At 39.9% G+C, this 25,110-nt stretch overlaps 1 long non-coding RNA gene across 4 annotated transcripts; it reads left to right on the forward strand.

The window, feature by feature from the left end:
- The first annotated feature begins 1,000 nt into the window (after positions 1-1,000).
- LOC149747008 (uncharacterized) lies at positions 1,001-24,960 on the forward strand. 4 transcript variants are annotated; one of them, XR_016388465.1, is made up of 4 exons: positions 1,336-2,611; positions 3,549-6,199; positions 11,479-11,594; positions 23,874-24,951. It is a non-coding gene; the product is annotated as an uncharacterized LOC149747008 (long non-coding RNA). The 4 variants fall into 4 exon arrangements; XR_016388464.1 differs by having other exon boundaries at positions 1,075-10,898; positions 23,874-24,960; XR_016388462.1 differs by having other exon boundaries at positions 1,337-6,199; positions 23,874-24,958.
- Positions 24,961-25,110: the final 150 nt, after the last annotated feature.

Consider the following 25,110-nt stretch of genomic DNA (forward strand, 5'->3'; position numbering starts at 1 on the left):
TTTCTTGGTCCCAAATGGCACAAAACTTAGATAAATTAAAATCTTGAGAAGCAGCATCCAAAATGCGAGGATCAATCTCCTTTAAAATACCTAAGGAATCCATCCGTGCTAGATTACCATATATTTTAATAGTTGATTCTAAAATACATCTACCCTCTCTAATCAACCACCACCCTTCAAAGTTGACTACATACACCTAATTTCCCAGTAATTGCTCCACAGAATTCAAGACCCAGGGTAAATATACCCTGTATATCACTAAATCAGGATTATGGTACACAAAAAGCGGGAACAATTTCTAGAGGTGTCTCAAACTTACTGTGAGATCTAGCCCATCCAAGCCTGATCGCAAGAGAGCAAGTAAAAGCCACAGGCAGATGAAAGTCAATACCATTAGCAGGGCTGAAGCTGAGGAATTTATCTGCTGTTGGATACTGACGGCCTCTGGCTAATCAGGCATCTAGCATGATGTATTTTCGCTTTAGATATAGGGGGAGGAGAGGAGAATGTTGCAATCATGGATGTTAACTCACTAAGAATTGAATGCAGGGCCTAGTTAAATTCCTATTGGAAGGAAAATACACAAGGCTAGTGACTAGACTCACTGATTAATATATATGGTTGAAAGGTTTTTCTGGAAACAGGAACTAATCTAGCCTTCCCTTGAAATCTGGACATTGCACTAAACTTGTTCCAGGATGGGAGAGACATTCAAAAGTTTTGGTCATTTAACAGCTTTCTGATTTCCGTTTATTGTTAGCAAAAATAATACAAGTTTCCTCTAGAGACAGGCTTCCTTCCCTGTGACGGTAAGAGGAGAAACTAAATTGAGTTTGATATCTAAACTTTCATGCCTACATGTGTAAACCAAAAACAACAAAAAGCCCAAACCAAAACGTCCCAGACTCTACAGCAGTGCTGTTCAATAAAAATATAATGTGAACCACATATACAATTTGAAATTTTCTAATAGCCACTTAAAAAAAAAAGTAATAGCCACCTGTGGCTAAGAGCCTACCTATTGGGCAGTGCAGCCCTAGAATTCGACTTCAGAAAAAAAAAAAGGGAAAAACAAAGCAAACAGAACCCAATTTCAATAAAGAGGACGTTTAGAGTTGGGCTGTGATCACTGATTTTTGGTGTCTGGAGAAAGGAAGCCCAGGAGTAAGAAAAAAAGGAGAGGGCAGTGAAAAGGAGCGTGATTGCTGCATCTCCAGAGAAGCCTGCTCTCCCCACCATGTTAGCCCAAGCGTTGAACGGCTGCCTAGAGGTGACGAGGTGTGCGGCCGATCCTAAAGGGTCACCGTCGCTTGGGCTTCAAAGCCCGCTTGCCCGGGATTAGAGCCAGTGGGATGGGGAACGCAGATTTCGGGGCTCCGCGGTGGAGCCGCCAGGGCGCCCTACCTGTCGAGCAGCGGGGTGTGAATGTGCAGGTGTTTCACGGCCACCTGAACGCGCCAGTCTGCGTGGCGGGCAGAAGACACGGTGCCGGACCCGCCGCGGCTCAGGTAGCGCAAGTCGGCGAACTTGTGGTACGGGATGGTGGGCAGGACGCTGCAGATGGCCTCCTCGTTCATGGTAGCGGGTGGCGCGGGCACTCAGGCAGCCGGTCGATTACGGAAGTGCCCGCCGCTCCCTCGGCTCCACCCCCTGCGCGAACCGGGTCGGCAGGCCCTACAGCCTGCCGGACATGAGGTCACGAGGCCGTCCATTCTCCGCGCAGCCCACGCCAAGCCGCTGCTTATCCGGAGCCGGAGCGGACTCTTCTCTTCTAGAGACTGGTCAACTCTGCGGCGGCGGGGCGCACAGGGGAGGAGCTTCCTCTCTCCGACCTGGCCCTCCCAGGCGCTGCCTGCCACCGGAGCCCGCCTGTCGGAGCTCCACCATCCCCAGACTTCTCAGGCGACGTCAGCGGCGGATGCCGAGGCGGGGATGAGGGCCACTGGCCCGCGATCCTCCCAGCAAGGCTCCGGCCTCGGCCTGAGGCCCGAGATCTCTGCCTTGTGGCGCCCAGATGACGTGTACCACACCTGCGGGGCTCGGGCGGGGGCTTGGGAATGGGGAAGTGAGCCAGGGGCGCTCAATTTGTCTTCTCTCCACCCAACCCACTAGGTTGGAAAGGTTTTCTTTTGGGGAAATTTCCTCTTCGCAGCTTCACACCCAGTCAGCGGACCCTCCCACCCAGGAGGAATCGCCTCTGGTCCAATCGGAGCGTCTTCCGGGAGTCACCAAACACCAGACAGAGGTAGTGGGGTGGGTGTGGCAGCTGCCGTTTCCTGACTCCGCGCCTGCGCGGAAAGCCCTTTGAGGACGTGCAGTGGTGACTTACTAGGGCTCCGCAATTCTCAGCCCGGTGAGTCAGGTAGGGTTGTAGATTCACTTGCTTATCTGGGCTGCAATCTAACCTCACTTCCAACTACTTTAGTCCTGTGGGGGTGGCTGATAAGCCCTGTCAGAGTTTAATCCTGTCTAAACGTTCAGATGTTTAGTTCCTGTTGGGTGCTTCTCTACTAGGGACCTATTTTTCTGACTTTTTTTTTCTCTCCTGACGTCCATAATTACGGACAGAGATTGAAAAGTAACCTTGAGAGAGTCCTTCCCTTGATTCCAGGTAAGCCTGCAAACATTACTTTCTTATAGATCTGGGAAGAATGCGGTGTTTAATGCCAATCAAAAAAGACTGCAAAGATCTTTTTACCTTAAACAAACACTTTTCTACACCAGAAATGATTATTTTGCAAAGTGTGGTGCAAATATTATACACAATACCAAGTCCATGCTAGGCATTTAATGAATTCTAAAGAAAAAGTAATAGGGAATGCCTGACCTCAATCAGGGATTTCTGCCTACAGAAAATCAGTGCTTCCTGTATTTTTGTATTGCCTGAAATGAGAGTAGCAGTGTTACATTTCACAATAAATGGAAGCTGTAATGAAAGAGTGTGTTTTAAAATTTGATAATTTAAAATAAAATACTTAGCTCTAAAGATATGGTCTGATAATCTGTGGTTCATTCCTTAATAAGCTTTTTGCTACAAAAAGTGCTCAGAAAACTTTTCCCATTCATTCATTCATCCAGTCAGTTTACAAACTAAGAATTCTAGAGAAAGAGAACAAAAATTAAGAAGGGAGGAAATGATCAAAATAATGATTCAAGAATTTCTTCCAGGACCAAAAGACAAAGATCTTCATATTTAGAGGACCCACCAGCTACCCACAGTGAATGAAGAAGGACCTATGTTAAAGCACACCATTAAAAAGATCAGAACACGAAGAATAAAGAGAGGATTCTAAAAGTTTTTAGAGGGAAGAAGCAGGAATAAACGGATGGGAATTAGAATGGCATTGGGTTTCTCAACAATAACACTTTTATGCTAAAACACTACAGTGAAATTTCAAGTTTTGTAAGACAATAACTTCCAACCTAGAATCCTGTAGTCAAACTATCCATCAAGTGTAAGAGTAGAATAAAAACATTTTCACATATACAAGGATGAAAACATTTATTTTCCATCCATCCATCCACCTTTTTTTTTTTCTTTTTTTTAGGGCAAGTTACTAGAGGTTGTGCTCCAACAAAACATGAGAGCAAGACAAGAAAGAGAAAGACATGGGATCCAGAAAAAAGGACCAAGAGAATGTGAAGGGAAATGCCAGGGTGAAAGATATGTGGCAGAATTAGAGAGCAATCGTTTTCACCGGAGAAGGAAGATGGCAGACTCCAAGAAGAAAGACTGGTTAGTGTAATTGAATTTATTTAGATTACTAGTTTTGAGTATTTGGGTAGTTATATTGATAGATGTTTGATAGATCTAATGAAATACGTGATAAAATTCGAGAGAGAACTTAAAAAATATAAGCAAGTAAAAAACGGAAGCAATTATTAATTCCATGAAAACTAAAAATTAGACAAGAATGGAAACAGCGTTTCTCCAACTGTTGTGTGGTGAAAATTCTAAGACTTTTTAGAGCTTCTGAAATACTCGTGTATTATAAACCTCGAAGGAGAGAACATGCAGCATAGAGCACTCTGAAATTTATGTATATTTTTAATCACATTACTTTAAAATTTTTAAAAATTAGTATTCACATGGTTCAAAATTTAAAAGTGTAACAGACAGATAATTCAATAGAAAATTAGGCAAAACACCTAGATACTTCACACAGGGTATATCTAAATAGCAAATAGTACATGAATGTGAAAAGGTGCTCGACCTCATCAGTCATTAGAGAACTACAAGTTAAAACCACAGTGCAATATCACTACACAAATACAAGAATAACTAAAATTAAAAGGACAGAATATAGCAAGTGTGGGTGAGGTTTTGTAACAATTGGAGCTCTTGTACATTGCTGGTGGGAGTGTCAATTGGTACAATCAATTTTGCAAACTGTATGGCAGTACTATTAAAATTGCAGTTATGAGGATCCTCAGCAATTCCTTGCCTAGGTATATGGACATGCATATGCATATATTAGAAAGTTCATAGTAGTGCTGTTTATAATAGCTTCAAACTGGAAATTACCCACATATCCATACATAGTAGAATGAGTAAATGATTTGTGGCCCATTTACACAGTGGAATACTAAACAGCAATGATATTGAGCAGTGTACAATATGATGAATTGCACAAATACAATACTGGATGAAAAAGCCAGACACAGAAGAGTATACATTTTATGAGTCAATTCCTATTAAGTACAAAAGTAAGCAAAACTAGCCTATGCTTTTAGAAATCAGGATAATGTCTGCTCTTGTAGAGTGGTCATAGTGACTAGAAGGGACAGGATGAGGCCTCTGGGGTGATAGAAATGTTCTGTTTCTTGATCTAGGACCTAGACTCTTGGTGCCAGTTACATGGGTATGTTCAGTTATGAAAATTCTTTGAGGTTACACAATGTGCACTTTTCTGTGTATATATATGTTATACTTCAATAAAAGGTTAATAGGTTTAAATACAAAATAAATAATATATGTGGGTGTATATTATGTCTCTTACTTTTATTTAATTAGTATTACAGTATATACCTGTTCACCTTGCTTGTCTTTCACTTAGTAATCTATTTCGGATATCTTTCCATACAAATGCATATAAAGCTTTCTCATCTTTTTTTTTTTAATGATGGATATGCCATAATTTACCCCTCATTGGTGGACACTTAGCTGGTTTCCACATATTTACTATTACAAATTATGCTGCAATAAGTAATCATATATGTCATTTCATACATGTGCAAGTGTATCCATATATATGTCCTAGAAGCTGAACTGCTGGACAGAAGCGTTATGTTCGTTTGTAATTTTGGTTTGTATTGACCTTCACTGAGGTTGTTCCACTTTTCTTTTTCTGCAGACAAATGAGAGTGCTGTTTCTCCACACACCTTCTTTCATTTCTTTTCGAGATAGATAGTATAATGTTGATCTGCTGATTCCTGTATTTCAGTGCTTTTAAAGTCATTTAAATGCTAAGATTCTTTTTATTGCAGACCTTCTGAATATCTGGCTTCAATTTGCTTATCACAACATCAAACCTTTAGCTTTCATGATAGTTTCACCATTATAGAGCTAAAAATATGTATTCTTAGTGATATGTACATTGTTTAATTAATGCCCATAATGAATGGCTAATGACAGAAAACCTAAATAATACTAATGCTAAACTACATCAACTAAATGAGAAACAAAACACATGAGAATAATTATGCAAATTAGGCTAAAAAACAAGCCTCACACCTATATGTTGAATTCATCTATTCAAAATTCTGTAGAATCATATTAAGTCATATTTCCCATTTACTGAGAATAAAGGTTATTTATATCTGCATGTGCTATTTTAGGGACATGGTAGCTTCAAATGGCATGCTTAAAATCTCTCATAGTCTGTTTTTTTGTTTTGTTTGTTTTTGTAACTTCAATGCCTTTTATTCCTGTAAGTTCTTTTTATTTTTTTATTTTTCTAATTTTATTTTTTAAATTAATTTTTATTGGAGTATAGTTGCTTTACAATGTTGTGTTAATTTCTGCTGTACAGCAAAGTGAATCAGCTATATGTATACATATAATGCCCATCAACAGAGGAATGGATAAAGAAGATGTGGTATATATACGCAATGGAATATTATTCAGCCATAAAAAGGAATGAAATTGGGTCATTTGTAGAGACGTGGATGGAGCCAGAGACTATCATAAAGAGTGAAGTAAGTCAGAAAGAGAAAAACAAATATCATATACTAACGTTTATATGTGGAATCTAGAAAAATGGTATAGATGATTTTATTTGCAAAGCAGAAATAGAGACACAGACGTAGAGAACAAACGTATGGACACCAAGGGAGGAAGTGGGGGGGGTGGGATGAATTGGGAGATTGGGATTGACATATATACACTATTGCTACTATGTATAAAATAGGTAACTAATGAGAACCAACTGTATATAGCTCAAGGAACTACTCAATGCTCTGTGGTGACCTAAATGGGAGGGAAATCCAAAAAAAGAGGGGATATATCTCATAGTCTTTAAAATTAGAAACAAGACAGAAAAGTTGAAAAATAAACCCCTTAAAAAAGTACAAATGCAAGAACTAAAAACATCTCATATTCTAATTTTTTCTATTTTTTGGTCTAAAAGCATCTGGTAACCATTGGGGGAAAATGGGTGAAGGATATGTGGGACCACTCTGTATTATTTTTACAACTTCCTGTGAGTCTATTATTATCTCCAAATAAAAAGTTTTAAAAAGTTGTACCTGGGTGTATTAGTTTCCAGGGACTGCCATAACAAAGAACCACAAGAATTATGAAAAGGTATGTAAAGGAGAAGTAAGGCTTCCTGATTCTTCAGATCTCCAGTTCACCTCCCGTAAGACAACAAATAAATTTAACAAATATTATGTGCCATAATGCTAGGTGCTGGAAATACAGGGATAACAAAAGACACATGGTCTCTGTCCTTAAAATGCTTTTAGTGTTCTAAGGGAGATAGAACCTAAGCATACAATTACAGTAGAGTGTGATAAATGTTCTGGTAGGGAAGTCCAGGGCACACTCAGAAATTAGGGGAAAGAAGCCTGCATGGTAATTTAATGAAGAGAGGTAAGGCAAACTGCCCAAAGTCATAGAGTTTTTAAACTACAGAGACATGATTCCTGCACAAATCTATTTGAATTAAAGCTCATATTCTTTCTGGGAACTGCTTGCTGTATCACTAGGGTATTACATTTTCAGTTTCACTTTATATGCTGTCTCAGGAGAGGAATTTAGTAGCAAGAGGGAATTTCCCAGCTACAAAAAGACAGTGATGGACAAAAATTTATTATTAATGGACATTTCATGGGAGATTCCATTTTCTTTTGACATTTTAATTGGCAGGTTTCCAAGAGTGTGGAAAGGTGTTACCAGTAGCTCACTCTGCATTTAAAAATTTTAGCTCCTGAATTAAGCAGGATATTTTGCTTTTTCAAATGTCTTCAGAACTCAAAATCATTTTCTCCAGCTGTCACTCCTAGCTTGTAAGCAAAATATACTAAGATATATTTTTTAGGCAATACACACACACACACACACACACACACAGACAAAGCCACACTTTTTTTTTTTTTTTTTCTGCTTTAGGCAGTGGCTATATGAAAGAGATTATAAGTTCAGTACCCTTTTTAGTATCCTTTTTTGGGCAAGTATAGACCAAGTTGTAGAGGAAGGCAGAGCTTTTCTTATTGTAGTAGCCAATATAGTGTAGGTCAGGAGTCCCCAACCTCCGGGCCGCAGACTGGTACCGGTGTGCAGCCTGTTAGGAACTAGGCCGCACAGCAGGGGGTGAGCGGCTGGCAAGCGAACGGAGCTTCATCTGCTGCTCCCCATCGCTCCCCATCGCTCGCCATCCCCCCCACCCAGTCCGGGGAAAAATTGTCTTTCACAAAACCGGTCCCTGGTGCCAAAAAGGTTGGGGACCACTGGTCTAGGTCATAACAGCGCCGGCTCGTGCAATTTGGAATCGGAAACATGACTGAAGCAGGGGTCCAATGTCAGCAGCTGAACAGGTTGCCAGAGAGAACTCTAAGGTTTATTGGGAACTAAGGAACACTCAAGAAGCTTCTTTGACTTAATTTTTATAATTGTAAAAAGGAATAGAAATGTCTGCCCTGCCAGGGGAACCTTGTTGCACACCTCCTGCCAAGGACACTGTTCACACAGGGGAGGTGCCATTCACGTGGAATACATTATGAATGGGCCCCCTAGAGTTGTGCGATGTGGAGGCCCTATAGCCTACCTGTCTCCCAGTATTGTTCTGAGAGACTCAAGTTATACAATGAATATAAAAGAACTTTATAAGTTATAAACCTGTCAATCTATGTAAATAATAATAATAATAGTTATTTTCCTGGCCAGCTCTGCCCTTCAAGCAAAACATTCTTATCTAGTTTAAGAAAGAGAAAAGCAGCCCTTATTAGCTGGGAGCTGGCCTGGCACTCCCAATGAATCTGTGGCATTCTCCTGTTCAATATAAACACTTTCATAGAACATCAACGTCAGACACGACTATGTTGTCACTGTAGTGGAGCAAGAAATAATAAGACCACTTCATTATCATGTTTGAATAGACAGAGGTAAAAACATTGTTCAAACCACAAAAATGAGCAAACATTGCCCTTTCCTGGCTAATAATAAGTGCCTGCTTCTTCTTTACCAATTATAGCTTTATCTCAATTTCATTATTCTCACTGTCTAGATATAAATTAAGATACCTGATCAGAGAATCACTCCTGCTTCCAGACAGCATCCAATGCAGGGAAGATACCCGTTTCCTTGAATGCTCCACAGAATCACTTACAAGAAGTCCAAATCCTATGATAAATTATTTCTAACATCCTCTTACTGAGATGTCCTGATTCTTCATGGTACACATAACTCCTGCTTGCAATGAGTCAGTAAACCCAGATTTATAGAACTGCAGATGTGTTCCTGGTGGTCTTTGGATAGAGGACATTGGCAGATTCATAGAGCAGTTATTATGAATGCTCTATGGAGCCCTCACTGTCTGCATTTCAGTTAAAGAACTGGCTCCTCTAACTTCTCTAGGGACTTAGCTATGGTGTAGGTTCTTTTTCATAGCCCAGAACTCCTGAGGAAGAGATTCTGGTTGGCCATAATATCACCCTTCAAGTCCTTTGTGGATTATGGGAATATGGACATGAGGTACTGAATTTCTAAAACAGCAACAACAACAACAATATCGACAACAGCAATAATAACTAAGACTTATAGGTTAAGAATCCGCCTGCAAATGCAGGGGGCACGGGTTCAAGCCCTGGTGCGGGAAGATCCCATATGCTGTGGAGCAACTAAGCTCGTGCACTACAACTACTGAGCCAGCTCTCTAGAGCCTGCAAGCCACAACTACTGAGCCCACGTGCCACAACTACTGCAGCCCACGTGCCTAGTACCTGTGCTCCACAGCAAAGAGAAGCCACCACAATGAGAAGCCCACACACCGCAACAAAGTGTAGCTGCCTCTCGCCGCAACTAGAGAAAGACTGCGCACAGCAACGAAGACACAATGCAGCCAATAAATAAATTAATTAATTTTTTAAAAAAACAACCTAACACTTATATAATGCTTGCTACGTGTCAGGGACTCTTCTAAGCAATTTCCATAGAGTCACTCACTTAGGACACCAACACTGTGCAATAGATGCTCTTATCACTCTAACTTCGCAGATGTAGAAACTGAGGCACAGAGATGTTAATTACTTGTGTAAGGTCCCACAGCTATTCAGAGGCATAGCCAGCAATTGAGCAAAGGAAATTATGTTGCTGTATTCTGAATCAGTTCAGCTGTTCTCATGAAGTAATAGAGTACTGAGAGATGGAGTGTGAATGATTTGGCACCACTCAACACACTTTTATATGAAGAGTTATTTTATACGTGAGCAAGGATATCTTTTAAAGGAGTTCAGTCTAGCAATCTTAAAGTGTTGATGTGTCTCTTTAATAATAGTGTCTGTTAGGAATAGTTTAAACTTTATGGAACTCCATTGGCTATAATTTGCTTTTTCTTTTACATATGAACATTTTAATTCGGCATTTATTGACTGTCCATGATGAGAATGGCTCTTTGGTATGTAGCATGGGACAAAAGCTCTACATTGCTATCTACAGAATAAATAAGCTCTACACTGCTGTCTACAAAAGTGATGACTAAAGTCTTTATATACATCATGATGATTTAAGTCTTTATATACATCATTTTTATCGTTTAGAAATCTTCCTTATTATAATAACAACTTGGAATTGGAATATAATTGGCATTAACTGATCTGATTCTAGCAGAAAAATATGGGGCTTCGGCACCCAATAGAGTTAAAAGTCTCCTTCTTCATTAATCTATGTGCATGACCTCTTTGGTATTTTGTAATCTCAGTGAGTCTCATTTCCTTCAACTATTAAATAGTGAAAATAATACTTTTCCTAAGGGTGTTAGGAGAATTAAATAGGATAATGTGCATAAGATTATACCCAATAAGTATTAGTTTTCTTTCTCAAAGTAAAATATTTGGGCCTTGCCAATTTTAGTCTAAGTGAGAATTATCAACTTTATGATTGTCAAGGCTGGGTTATGAATAGTGAAAAATGACTTAAAAACTGTGTAGCCATGCTGTTGTTTCAAATGTGATCTCTATGCAGACATGGACCGTATCTGTTTTGTTCAACAGTGCCTAGGACAATGAAAGTGATAATAATACACCTGGTATCACCTTAGACTGTGGAAGGATGTTATGGTCAGTAGAAGACTACAATTCTTGGGTGAAAAGCATGCAGAATTCTCTAGTGTGCTCATTTCAAGTTTTTGTGTTTTCAAAGTTACACGTTCATGTTTAAAAATCATTATAGTTCACAAAGGTAAATAGTAATAATAATATTATGACATCTATTATGACAAAAGTACAGGATTTTAAAAAATCTTTGCAGCCAATATTCTGATAACTCTGAATCTAAACTGTATCTCTAAACTCTTAGACTGTAGTCTAAGTAGAAGTAATATATTCTTTCACCTATTTAGAAAATTAAAGTATTATTAAAGAAACCACGTACAACTGAATATGTTGGATGGAAGATATTTGATTTCAAGCATAATTAGGTATTAACTTAAGTTTATTCCTTTTAGTAGATTTAGTGAAAACTTAGTCATCTGATTGAATGAATATATCAATCTTCTTTAAAAACTTATTATGAAATAAATAGATGAAAGAAGTATTAAAATTGAAATACTAACTTCTCACACATAAAAATGTTTTACATTCTACCAAATACAATATCATTAAGACAAGCTTGTGTTGTAATTATTATCTCTATTGAGATATGATGGGGCTAATAAATGATATTATAAAGACAGGAAGATTCCAAAAAGAAAGGGAAGAACAAAGATAAGCTACTATGTTACCAAACCTACAAGTCAGGTAAGATACTTCTCTTCCCCTAGGAAGGAGTACTGGCCTGATGAAGGAAGGGGAGTGGATGGTACAGCGAGAGCCTGGGTACGTTATTCCAGTGAAAGAACTCCTCCTGGAAGAAAATACGTGGAATGAGGGGATGGTGGTAAGTGTTCTCCCCAACAATTCCCATTTTAAAGATGGGAAAACTAAGTCTAAGAGTAGATTGACTAGCTTCAAGTATTACAAGTAAAAGGTGATAGAACTGGGAGTAAACCAGATGGTTTATTTCAGGTTTATCAGAGGGCCCTTATTAATGAAGTACACGATATAGTATCCTAGAATCACAGTAAAACCAGGACCTATACATGTAAAAGTTAGAGCCGAATATCATAAATTTGCAGCTTTCTTTATATTTGCTTTGTGATGAGGTAATGAACTTATTAGAATAAAAGCATTGTATATATTTTTATTTAGTGAGTACTCAAATGGTGCATACATCTGAATTAAATGCCTGAAATATCTCAGTTATTAAGAAGCTATCATTGGAGACGTAGCAGAGTGTACATATGTTTATGCACGCAGAAACACAGTAAAAAGGTTCAATTATATTCATGCTGAAGTATGGAAGTTACCAGAGAGTTAGTGAACGAGGAATTTAATCACTATTATTTTGTAGAGTGTAAATGATTGAGAAAAACTTACAGAAAGAGGTGATCTGAAGGTCAGTTCAAAGGAGAGAATCATTTTTAGTTGTTTCCAGAGAGATTTTGTTACATTTTAGAGAGGGCTACAAAATCCAAGAATGAGAACCATGTCCCACCAGGACAACTGGTGGGTGTGTATGTTGCAAAGAAGCAATAGCATGGTGAATGAAGTCTGTACCTCACTACACTCTGGGCAATAAAATGTTTTAAGAGTCAGGTTCCATAATATGAGTTTGTAACATCTTACCTATAATTTGTGGGTAGATGGGCAAAGGCTTGGCCTTAATCACACATATAAAAACACGTTAACAAGATCATGTTTGGTTTTAACCCCAGTCTCTATTTTCGTACCTGCATTGCTTATCCTTACTGAAACTTGCTTTCCTCATCCGTAAGGGAAGTACTTTATGAACTGTGACATACTAATTAATTTTAGTTTTGAATCATGGCTCTTCTTTAAGGTTTTCTTTGTTCTAGTTTAGTGTCATTTGAGGTTGAGCACTGCACAAGGCACATATAGAAAAACACAGGGTATTTCCTGCCTTCCAGGAGTTTCAAGAAAAGAGAGAACAGTTTTTAGAGGCTTAGCACTTATTCCACTCTTGGATGTTTCCCTACTAACATGGTTTCTAAAATTACTCATCTGTGTGGAGCTCAATAAATATTTCTCCACTAACTAACATAAGACAGGCAGATCAAATAATTAGATGTAACACTTTGATTCATACAATATAGCGTGTTATCTTACAGATGAAAATTGGCAACATGTTCAAAGAGTAACCAAGCTGGCTTTTAGGATCTAGCTGTGTCAGTCAGTTTTGGTTTATTATCTCTCTCCTCTGCCTGCTGTATCTTGTATTTATTTATGTCATCTTCATGTATAACTTCTAAACTATAAGAGCTAGCCACTATGGCTTTGAATGTAGTGAAGTCACAGTATGATGAAGGAATTGTTTTCTAATGCAACTCTCCCTAAACCTCAAAACATTAGAATAATTCTGTAGTCGTCCATTTGTCTCAGTTACTGCTCAGAGCGCTAATGCAGCAGGTTGTGTGCCTGGGCATTATGGGGTACTTGCTTTCACTGCTGAGCTTTCTAACACTACAAATAAAACATAGATTATTCAGAAAGTACAAAGGTTCAACATCTTCCCACAAAATCGTTGATGAAGTTATTTCATTAATTAGCTCTTAAAAACAAAACAACTGATAACAACAGGATACCTATTGATTTATGAGGTAAACAATTTCCTTTGAAAAGATAAATATTGATGACAATACACTGGTGATGAAGTGGAGCCTAGGGGATGAGGGGCTCCTCATGTGGGGATGAGGCCAGCTAGCAGGCGTTGTCTGAGTCAGGACCTTGAGCTGGGTCAGGAGGTATAGACCTTATAACTCTCTTATTGATCATTGATCCTGGGGGTGAATGGCAACATCCTGTGAGATTTCTGAGTCAGTTCTGAAGTAGGTTCTCGTTCAAGTTGGGCAAACATGTAAGAGCAGTATATAATTGCTTGGGCACCAGCCCAACCTGGAGTTGATGCTTAGGATGAGGTAGGTAGACAGAGACTAAAGGATCAATTTTTTAAACCAATGAGAAAATTGCTGAAGTTGCTCTACTCAGGGCAGGCCTTGCGGGGTGCAGAGTACAACTGAGGAGTGGTTTATCCTTAATTCTTAAGTGTGCTAAAAGTAGATGTGTAGTTTTATTATATGGTATTTTGGGTCAGTAATGATAGTCGTACATACATGTCTGCTTCTATATGTTACTTATACATTATATATATTACATATGCGTATCTATATATGACATTAGTTCATACATGTACATTGTATAAAATTTAGAAGAATCAAAAGGGGTATAGTGAAAAGTTAGTCTCTACCCCTTTCTATGCCTCCCAGCCACTAATTTCCCTCCTGGAAGGTGAATTACAATTGCCAGTCTCTCACTTCCTCCTTTCATGCTCTTTGTTCTAGCCGATTAATCTCCCCAAGCCCAAGGGCTCCTGCTCAGAAATTTTCCAGCTTCTGCATTTTCCTGTCTGGTTAAATTTAACCTTATTTACCTATCTTTCAAAGCCTCAATGTTTTATTTATTCTTCTTTAATTTCTTTTGTCCAGTCCTCCTAACAAGCTCTCTATGTCTCATTCCTACATGTACTTGTTCTCACTTCTCATTCATGATCTTCTCTCTTCTCTAGTCTATCTGAAATTTGTGCTTCTTTGAGACTGAAGTCAGACCCTATTTCTTCTGACTGCTCCACCCATCCCCATTGATTTCCTTCTTCTCTGAACTCCTAGGCATCTACAAAGTGGGTTATGCTTCAGTATCCCAAAATGATGCCAAAATATGTTAAATAAAATATTAAGTTGCATTATTTGGCTGGAACTATATAAATCCAAAGAGGCAAACAGGTTAGCTCAAAGCTATCAGCTGTTACAATTACCTTTGATTAATAAAAAAAATTAACATACAGAATTTTTCAAAATATGGTTCTTGCGGGGAAAGAGAAAAAGGAGTACTTGCTGGGGAGAAGTTGCAAACCACTAACTGTACACACATCTAGTACCTAACTATGTAGTCAAGTGGTTGAGAGCATGACCTTTGAAGTCAGGCACACCTAGTTTTGACACTCTCTGATCTTTTGGAGCCTTGGTTTCTCAACAAGGAAATGAGTTAGCAGGTAAAGCACTCAGCACAATGCCTACTGTATGGTAAATGTCCAATAAATGTTATGTGTTATTGTTGTTAAATCTTATTTGCTATTTTGTAAGGTTTGTCTCCTGTGTTGGGCAGAATAGTTGACCCTCTTCCCCCTCCAAATGTCCACATCCTAATCACCAGAGCCTCTGAATGTTACCTTACATGGCAAAAGGGACTCTGCCGATGTGACTAAATCAATGATATTAAAATAGGGAACTTATTCTGGATTATCAGGTAGACCCAATATAATCACAAGGATCCTTTATAGATGGAAGACGAAGGCAGAAGATTCAGGGAAGAAGAATCCGTGTCAGAGTTAGAGTGATTTGATGTGAGAAGGAGTCAACCTGCTGTTGCAGGCTTTGAAGATGGAAGAAGAGCCAAGGAATACTGGCATCTAAAAAGAAGCTGGAAAACATAAAGGGATTGTCTCCCAGAGCCAGCAGAAAGGCTTTTAGCCCAGTAAGATCTGGTTCAGATTTGTGAGCCCTAGAATTGTAAGATAATAAGTGTGTGTTGTTTTAAGCCACTAAGGTAATGGTAATTACTAAAGCATCAATAGGAAATGAGTGCACCTCCCCAGCTGAAGACCAATTTCGTAAAGCTCATAGTGTCCAGAGTAGTGCGGGATGGGAACATAAATGCAAAAATTGGGTCTACTGAGGGTTCCAGCAGAGAGGCATAGCAACTTGTAAATTGCCCTTTATAGTGAAGAAGAGGAAATCAGAGTTAGCTACAAGCCAGGTCTCTTTCTAAATGTGGATTTCCATTACAATATAAATTGAAAATACTGGGGAAATTCCCTATCTCACTGCCCGGGAAAGATGCCAACAGGCCATAAATTCACCTATACTCCAGTCAGGTTTTCCCCCTAAGTGTCCTTGCCTCCCTTACTTACTGCTAATTTACAAGATCAGTAATAATCACTATCACGCACTGGGTGCACAGTCTGTGTCAGGCATTGTGCTAAAGGTTTGTACACATGATCATATTTAATCCTCACAAAATTCCCATGGTGGTAAAAAGAAATGTAGTACCTTGTTTTTCAAAGTTCAGGTCATGAGTCTCAGTGGAAGTTGAAATCAGTTTGGTGAGGATTGACAAGGAATTTTAAACAATAAAATACAGTAGAAAAATACCAGTGTACTGCATAAAATGAATAAGTATATTTTCATAAAATTTGGTTTCAATTATACATATAACAAAGACTCTCAAGTTACAGGTGAGTCTTAATTGATAAAATATATATGTATTGGGTTGTGTTGTAGAACATATTTCTTTTTTTTGTTTTTTTGTTTTTCTTGCGGTACACGGGCCTCTCACAGTTGTGGCCTCTCCCGTTGCGGAGCACAGGCTCCGGACGCGCAGGCTCAGCGGCCATGGCTCACAGGCCTAGCCGGCTCCGCGGCATGTCGGATCTCCCCGGACCAGGGCAGGAACCCATGTGCCCTGCATCGGCAGGCAGACTCTCAACCACTGCGCCACCAGGGAAGCCCTGTAGAACATATTTCTTATAGTGGGTTACATTAAAAAAATTTTAAACCCACCAGTAAAGTGGTTAAGAGTACAGGCTCTGGCAAAAAGGTTACCTTGGTTTAATCCTAGTTCTTTGTCTTACCAGCTCTGTGATCTTGAGTGGGTTACTTGTTCTCACAGTTACTTTGTCTCCTTGGGTCTCCCCTCAAAGGGTCTTTTTGAGGATTAAATGGATGAATCTAAGTAAAGCAGTTTGAACGGTGCTTTAGTAGCAAACACTCAGTTACTGTTACTTTCCCAATGTTACCTGGTTAGCAAGTGGCAGAACTGGGCAGATTCCTGTTCTGTCTGATAAAGTTTAGTCTTGAGTTTGAAATCAAAGGTAATTTCAAGCTGACTTAGGTGTCCCGTCAAAACAAACAAAGAACAAAATAAGTCTGCCTTTACAATAATTTACCAGCAAGTTAAAAAGATGGGAACCCTCATCTTCTCAGGAAGTTGGCCTATGTTGGCAGAGTCTTGTCTCTGAGAGAGTACAGGTTTCCTGTCTTGTTCTCCTCTGAGTTACAGGAGAAGAATATGTGGAAGGCACTAGGTTGTTTGACATATAGAACAAACTGGTGACTCACATAAAACTTTACCGTAGGATCACCATATAAATGTTTACATCTAAAAGGAATCAGGTAAAGGAGGAAATCATGCAAGAATCCGGAGGGAGGCCTTCAGCTAAAAGTTTGTGAGATGACTGCTTTTGTTGTTGGTTGTATTTGTCCTTTGTTTTTTTCTGCTCTGTTTCCTCCCTCTGCTCCAGCAGGCAGCTGAGGCATTTTATCAATTTCTTAAAAAATTTTCTGATGCTACCTGGTGTTACGTGCTTTGAGTGTTGGTTGAAATATATAGCCAGGCTATACTGCTTTCACAGGCTCTGAAAATTTAAGAATTTAAGAAGCTAATGAGTTTCTTAAGTTATGCGTAAGCGTTAGTTGCTGAAAATTATTCTGGGCCTTTAAACTGCTGATTTTTATATTCAGCCAAAAGCCAATTTAAAAATGAATTCCATACTACCTCCAATTTGCTTGATTGTAGAGTAATTTTATATCTAGTTAAGGTTTTGTTGGAATATGTATTTCTAGATTTTACGGTTTGGAAAGTGTGTGAATCCAGCCTCTCTACCAGGATGTGGCAGGGAGTTAGCAGTGTTTTGAACCATCAGGGAAAGGAAGTAGATATATTCAGCACCCTGCCCCATCTCAACAGATCCATTTTCTCATCTTAGTAGTGGTAATCTTTCATTTGTTATTTTGGTTTCAATGTTGTTTGTAGCATATAGCCCTAATGCCTTAGAGCTCTAAGTAGAAGGGAAAGCAGTGCTAATAATTCTCTGACGGAGACGTACCCCTTCTCCCTCCACTTCGTTGTTCTTGAAGGATATGATTTCTCTTTTATTATTTATTTATACTTTTTAAAAGAGCAGTTTGAGGTTCACAGCAAAGTTGTGGGGAAGGTACAGGAATTTCCCTTATACTCACTGCCCCTGCACATGCATAGCCTCCCCTATTCTCAGCATCCCCCGACCAGAGTGGTTCATTTATTACACCTGTTTAACATACACTAACACATCATAATCATTCAGAGTCCATAGTTTACATCTGTTTACATTACATAGTCTACATTGCAGTTCATTCTTGGTATTACACATCTCACACCAGTCAGAATGGCCATCATCAAAAAATCTAGAAACAATAAATGCTGGAGAGGGTGTGGAGAAGAGGGAACACTCTTGCACTGCTGGTGGGAATGTGAATTGGTACAGCCACTGTGGAGAACACTATGGAGGTTCCTTAAAAAACTACAAATAGAACTACCATATGACCCAGCAATCCCACTCCTGGCCATACACCCTGAGAAAACCATAATTCAAAAAGAGTCATGTACCAAAATGTTCATTGCACCTCTATTTACAATAGCCAGGAGATGGAAACAACCTAAGTGTCCATCATCGGATGAATGGATAAAGAAGATATGGCACATATATACAATGGAATATTACTCAGCCATAAAAAGAAATGAAATTGAGCTATTTGTAATGAGGTGGATAGACCTAGAGTCTGTCATACAGAGTGAAGTAAGTCAGAAAGAGAAAGACAAATACCGTATGCTAACACATATATATGGAATTTAAGGAAAAAGAAATGCCATGAAGAACCTGGGGGTAAGACAGGAATAAAGACAGAGACCTACTAGAGAACGAACTTGAGGATATGGGGAGGGGGAAGGTTAAGCTGTGACAAAGCGAGAGAGAGGCATAGACATATATACACTAACAAACGTAAGGTAGGTAACTAGTGGAAGCAGCCGCATAGCACAGAGATATCAGCTCGGTGCTTTGTGACCGCCTGGAGCGGTGGGATAGGGAGGGTGGGAGGGAGGGAGACGCAAGCGGGAAGAGATATGGGAACATATGTATGTGTGTAACTGATTCACTTTGTTATAAAGCGGAAACTAACACACCTTTGTAAAGCAATTATACCCCAATAAAGATGTTAAAAAAAAAAAAAGAAAATATATAGGTGAAGTGTAAAAGGGTTGGAATAGATATACCATAACAGTAAAAACAAAACAAAACAACAACAACAAAACCGGAGTGGCTAAGAAAATATCAGAAAAAAATTACATTTTAAGACGAAAATTTTTACCAGAGACAAAGACATTTTAAAATGATAAAATGATTATTCCATCTAGAATGCATAATAATTATAAACCTATATGCACGTAACAACAGGACTTCAAAATACAATGAAGCAAAATCGACACAACAGAAAAGAGAAACAGACAGTTCTACAATAATAGTCGTATACTTTAAAACCCTTCTTTCAATAGCAGAACAGACAGAAAATCAACAAAAAAATAAAAACCTTGAACAGCATTATCAATCAAGTAGACCTAACAGCCATCTATAAAACATTCCACCCAACAGCATCAGAATATAGATTCTTTTCAAATGCACATGGATATACTATATGCTAGAGCATAAAACAAATTTCAGTACATTTTAAAGGATATAAACCATACGAAGAGTGCTCTCAGATGACAACAGAATGCAGTAAGAAATCGTTAACAGAAAGAAATTTGTTGAAAATCACAAATGGAAATTAAAGAATATATTCCTAAATAATTCATGGGTCAAGTAAGAACTCGTAAGGGGAATTAGAAATAATTTGAGATGAATTAAAATGAAAGTATAACATATTATTACTTGATTGGTCCCACATACTCTTCTGAAAAGCAGAGGGGTTAGACAAAGAGATCTAAATTAATTAAAATATCATTCATTATTCTGGGAATAAAAAGAACTGGGCTTAGTCTCAGTTTTGCCTTTATCTTTGTGTCTGTTGATTATCTTGGAATAGTCATTACATAATCAACATACAGTTGCCAGCTCAGGAATCAAATACTGTCATCTCTAGGGCTACCATAACAAGATACCACAAACTTGTTAGCTTAAAAGAACAGAAATTTATTTTATCACAGCTCTAGAGGCCAGAAGTTCAAACTCAAAGTGTTGAGAGGACCATGTTCTTTCTGACGCCTCAAGGGGAGGATCCTTCTTTGTCTTAACCAGATTCTGGTGGTGGCCATCAATCACTGGTGTTGGCAGTTTTTTGATTTGCAGCTGCATCACTCTGGTCTCTTTCACTCTTGTCACATGGAATTGTCTCTGTGTGTTTCTGTCTCTGGAAACAATTTGAATAGAAATTTCTATTTTTAAAAAACAAACTGTTGATTATTATGCTCTATTTAGATACTTCCTCTAACCCACACCCACCTCCATTTCCCCATATGTATTTGAGGAGGAAAGAGGAACTCCTGTGAGCTATCATATTGGAAAGAATCAATAATACAATGTTTTACTAGAGATGCCTCTTATCTAAAATATTTGAATTAAATATAAAATCTGGGGAAATGATCGCCCAGTTTCCCTCTTCTAGAGGCATGTTCTAAATGATAGACAGCAGAATATTTTATACCCATGAGGTTTGCTGACATTATTGATTTGGGCCAGGATCTGTATTTTCTCTCTAAAGAAAACAGTATTCTCTCTTTACTTTCTTTAATATATAATGTTGGTGTCTTAAGTTTATTGTCAGAGAGGATGCTTATAGTTCAAATGATTTGGTTGTATTTCACCAGGATTATTACAAGATAGTCAAACAATGGCCGGGCTCCAGGATAGACCTCGGTCCCTTTGTTCCACTGGGATACTGATCTGAAAGCCACTGTTTTCTTATATTCCAAAGACCAAATAAATAAAACAAATAAATAAACAAACAAAAAAACAAGTAAATGAAACTATTTTAAAACCAACTCTCTTTTCTTCCTCATCCATGTTAATTCTCTTCTACCTAAAATTACTTCCTGGAAGTGATTTTTATGTTTCTTAGAGCTTCTTTATGTATATATCCACACTAATGCATATAAAACTGTGCCTTGTAGATCTTATACTTTTGCCATTTGAATAACTATTTTCTCATGTCATATAGAGTTTATCCATTGTCCTAGATATGCGTTTTCCCTGTGTATTTGAGCATCATAGGAAGATAAATTCTACTCTTGAAAATGTTAACTGGTCACTGAGACACAGAAAGCTATTATTCTTACCAGTTTTCAATAGTGAGTAGATTCTGTAGGGGTGGAATTTTAAGATGTAAGTATACTGTTTTTCTACACTCAAATTCCCTTCCCCTTATCATAGAAATTGACCAGCGAAGTGTGCTGCTGACTTTTCAGAATCCATGTACATATAATCCATTACGTTATTAGATATAACATTGGTCAGAAAAGCATACTGTGAAATGTTGCTTTTATTTAAACTCCCACTATTTTCACTACATGGTTTCAAGATTTTACTTCATTATTGTCCTCTGGTGGTGGGCTCTGTGAACTGCATATTTACGGGTCTGGAGCACATATCTTCCCGGAGGTATACAACTCCTCAGGTACCAGCTAAAGAGTAGATGATAAGAAGCATTCAGATTTATTAAAACTCATTAAGAATATCAGTAGCCTGACTGTTGTTTCTAGAAATATAAAATATTTATCCTTCTGTTGTCAAACAACCATATTTCATGAAAAGAAGTATAAATCCTTTTTTGCTTGCAATAGAAGAACAATAATTGAAGATATTCTTCATTTGGACCAAATACCTTCTCTGAAAATATAAGTTAAAATAGGAGTTGAAATTTGCAAACTTTTCTTTAGGAAATAAAACTTCACATATAATTTCAAATTATAATTTAGTTTTACCTTAAATTTAAATATCTATATTGAATTTAATTTAAGGAAGGAAGGAAGGAAGAAAGAAGAAAAGAAGGAAAGAAGGAAAGAAAGAAAGAAAGAAAGGACGGAGGGAGGGAGGGACGGTGGGAGGAAGGAAGGAAGGAAGGGAGGAGGGAAGGAAGGAAAAAAGAAAGAAAGAAAGAAGATAAAGTAAAATAAAATAAAGTAAAATATAATAAAGTTATTAAATTAAAAATTACTTATTAAGAAAAAAAAACGAACGGATAGAACCTTTGGATAAATGGTGGAAGCAAAGCTATACAGACAAAATCTCATACAGAAGCATACACTTACAAACTCACAAAAAGAGGAATAGGGGGAAAAAATCATAAATCTTGCTCTCAAAGTCCACCTCCTCAATTTGGGATGATTCTTTGTCTCAATGAGGGAAGGAAAGAAGGAAGGAAGGAAGGAAGGAAAGAAAGAAAGAAAGAAAGAAAGAAAGAAAGAAAGAAAGAAAGAAAGAAAGAAAGAAAGAAAGAGAGAAAGAGAGAAAGAAAGAATTTAAAGTAATATAAAATAAAGTTATTAAAATAAAAATAATTATTAAGAAAAAAATTTTTTAAAAAAACAGATAGAACCCTAGAACAAATGGTGGAAGCAAAGCTATACAGGCAAAATCTCACAGAGAAGCATACACATACACACTCACAAAAAGAGGTAAAGGGGAAAAAAATGATAAATCTTGCTCTCAAAGTCCACCTCCTCAATTTGGGATGATTCGTTGTCTATTCATGTATTCCACAGATGCAGGGTACATCAAGTTGATTGTGGAGCTTTAATCCGCTGCTTCTGAGGCTGCTGGGAGAGATTTCCCTTTCTGTTCTTTGTTTGCACCGCTCCCAGGGGCTCAGCTTTGGATTTGGCCCCGCCTCTGCGTGTAGGTCACTGGAGGGCGTCTGTTTTTCACTCAGACAAGACGGGGTTAAAGGAGCCGCTGATTCGGGGGCTCTGGCTCACTCAGGCCGGGGGGAGGGAGGGGCACGGAGTGCGGGGCGAGCCTGCGGCGCCACGGGCCGGCGTGACTTTGCACCAGCCTGAGGCTCACCGTGCGTTCTCCCGGGGAAGTTGTCCCTGGATCCCGGGAACCTGGCAGTGGCGGGCTGCACAGGCTCCGCGGAAGCGGGGTGTGGATAGTGACCTGTGCTCGCACACAGCCTTCTTGGTGGCGGCAGCAGCAGCCTTAGCGTCTCATGCCCGTCTCTGGGGCCCGCGCTTTTAGCCACGACTCGCGCCCGTCTCTGGAGCTCCTTTAAGCAGCGCTCTTAATCCCCTCTCCTCGCGCAGTAGGAAACAAAGAGGGAAGAAAATGTCTCTTGCCTCTTCGGCAGCTCCAGATCTTTTCCCGGACTCCCTCCCGGCTAGCCGTGGTGCACTAACCCCTTCAGGCTATGTTCACGCCACCAACCCCAGTCCTCTCCCTGCGCTCCGACTAAAGCCCGATCCTCAGCTTGCAGCCCCGCCCACCCCCGCGGCTGAGCAGACAAACCTCTCGGGCTGGTGAGTGCCAGTTGGCACCTATCCTCTGTGCGGGAATCTCTCCGCTTTCCCTCCGCACCCCTGTGGCTGTGCTCTCCTCCGCGGCTCCTAAGCTTCCCCCCTCCGCCACGCGCACTCTCCTCCCGCGAAGGGGCTTCCTAGTGTGTGGAATCCTTTCCTCCTTCACAGCTCCCTCCCACTGGTGCAGGTCCCGTCCCTATTCTTTTGTCTCTGTTTTTTCTTTTTTTCTTTGGCCCTACCCAGGTATGTGGGGAGTTTCTTGCCTTTTGGGAGGTCTGAGGTCTTCTGCCAGCGTTCAGTAGGTGTTCTGTAGGAGTTGTTCCACGTGTAGATGTATTTCTGGTGTATCTGTGGGGAGGAAGGTGATCTCCGCGTCTTACTCTTCCGCCATCTTCCCCTCCCAGGTATCCGTTTTTCCTAGACTTTTCTTTCTTCAGCTCACAAAGGGGCCCCTGAGGATTAAGCAGAGGAACGTCAGGGTTTCTTCCAGGCCAGCTTCAGCCCTGGGATGTTCAGGGCAGACTCTCATTACAAACCTCAGTTTCTGAGGCTCCTGGCTTATGGCCATTTAGTATAGAAGGAGGCTCCTGGCTGGGGAAGGCTCAGACAAAACGATGCAGGTTCTAATCTGTGGCAGTGGGCAGTGGGGGGCGGGGGGTGTCAGTGCAGGAAGAGGCATTCGCTGCCTTAGGCATTTAAACCATTGCCTTCTCTTCAGGATGACTCACCTGCAAGATTCTGTGGGGTCCGCCTCCTGCCACCATGCTACAATTGCCGGATTTTGGGTCTGGAGCAACCCAGGTCTTCGTCCGGCATTTCCAGAGAGTGCTTTCTCTTCGGAGCACGTCTGGGGACTGGCTTCTCTGCTTCCACCTTGGCTGGCGAGGCCAAAGGAGCATCTTCCATGGGGAAGAGAGGGAAGACATTCCAGTTTGGAAGAACAAAAGCAAAGACACACTCTTCTCTACCTTGTCCTGCCCCAAATATAAATTCATAGCACCTTCACATTTTTATAACTATGGACTTAAAAAGACCAAGAGATTAAGGGGCCTACCCAGTGTTACACAGGTAGTGGAGAGGTGTTCTGCTCAATGGTTAGGTTCATGGTGGGGCTCCGGATTTACAGCTGATAGGAATGCGAGGACAAGCTCATGCCATTTCAAACATTTCCAAGTGGTACTGAGAGAGATGTTGAAGGTGCAAAATGAGGGTGCTGAATGACCTCACAAAGTGGGGATGGTGGGCCCATTTTAACATGAAATTGAAAATAAGTTCATGACAAAAGGACATAATAGAAAATGACAACATAATCATAACACTCCCCTCTCCCCTGGAAGTAAAATTCATTAGAATCCTCTCTCTCTCCACCATGAAAGGATGAGATAAAGTCTCAGCAGCAGCCCCCGTGAAAAACATGGTCAACAGGGTGAAGAGGTGTCACTAAGACCATATGGTGCGACTCAGAGAAGCAAAGAGACAGCTCTGCCCTTAGCCTGATGAGGCCCACAGGAAGGAACATGTGTGGCAACCTTGGATAGTGTGGCAATGAGAGAGAACCTTCTTTAGGAGGGGACTCCCTGCTGCCACCTTGAAAAAGCAAATATGGGACATTCGTTTACTGTGGCTCTTGCAGAGGCGATGTGCCCAGAGGTTGGGCCACCCTGCTTGACAATCAAAGCACCTTGTATTCCTGTGCTGCTTGAAAGCTCCAATCGCCGGATTTTGGGTCTGGGGCAACCCAGGTCTTCGTCCGACCATTCCAGAGAGTGCTTTCTCTTCGGAGCACGTCTGGGGACTGGCTTCTCTGCTTCTACCTTAGCTGGCGTGGCCAAAGGAACATCCCCGTAGAGCCGGTAGCCACCAACCAGGCAGTATGTCTCCCCATGCCAGCCCAACTGCGTTTCTCCACACCCGCGGTACAGGACATGGTAGTGACCAGGTGTAGGATGAGAAGC

This window comes from Delphinapterus leucas, chromosome 17, assembly GCF_059928025.1.
Source record: "Delphinapterus leucas isolate spDelLeu-1000000601 "Yukka" chromosome 17, BTC_Dleu_Yukka2, whole genome shotgun sequence".
In the NCBI taxonomy this organism is placed as follows: Eukaryota; Metazoa; Chordata; class Mammalia; order Artiodactyla; family Monodontidae; genus Delphinapterus; species Delphinapterus leucas.